The 720-nt window shown below is 51.8% G+C and overlaps 1 pseudogene; it reads left to right on the top strand.

Annotated features, from left to right (window-relative positions):
* The first annotated feature begins 224 nt into the window (after positions 1-224).
* On the top strand, positions 225-339 carry LOC126866228 (5S ribosomal RNA; annotated as a pseudogene).
* Positions 340-720: the final 381 nt, after the last annotated feature.

Below are 720 nucleotides of genomic sequence, written 5' to 3'. Positions count from 1 at the left end.
TGTTGTGGATGTACTTTCTAGGAGTGCTTGGTTAAATGTGCAGCTGGATGTTAAGCACACAGGGGCCCGACGATGAACACTCGCACAGGCTTACTGTCCCGTCCGTGGAGGTTTTAGCCGGTAAGAATCCGGCACTACCTTCCGCCCGCCCCATAGAGTGGTAAGGTGTCTATGAAGATTTCCTCCACGTAAAAAAAAAAAAAAAAAAAAAAAAAAAAATTTTTGCCAACGCCCAAACCGCGTTGAGTGCACTCGTTCTCGTCCAATCACGAAAGTTAAGCAGCGTTGGGCACGGATAGTACTTGGGTGACCGCTTGGGAACTCAGTGTGGTGTTGGCTTTCCTAGGGGCCGCCAAGCAGTCTTGGCACGGCGGCTCTTTTGACGGGGCACGGTGTGACATGGCCGCACACGGCTCCAATAGGGGAAGTATTGTGCGCTGGAGAGGGGGGTGGTGTATCGCTCGCACCGGTTCCCGAACCTCTCTCGATCGCAGCCGGGACGGTCATCGTGGAGGTTTTAGTCGGTTGGAATCCAGCCGACTACCACGCCGCTTTCCCCAGAAGCGGCCTGGTGTCCATGCGGATTTCCTCCACGTTAAAAAAAAGAAAAAGAAACAAAAGAAGAGATACTTGTATGTCTCGCGGCGTCTCGAAAACAGATGAATGTAAACTGTGTTCAGTCTGTTAACAGTCGGGTATGGAAGAAAGTGCTGAGACGCG

This window comes from Bombus huntii, chromosome 5 (assembly GCF_024542735.1).
Source record: "Bombus huntii isolate Logan2020A chromosome 5, iyBomHunt1.1, whole genome shotgun sequence".
Classification (NCBI taxonomy): domain Eukaryota; kingdom Metazoa; phylum Arthropoda; class Insecta; order Hymenoptera; family Apidae; genus Bombus; species Bombus huntii.
The sequence above is the reverse complement of the archived record's forward strand: the minus strand, read 5'-3'. Positions and strand labels throughout refer to the sequence as shown.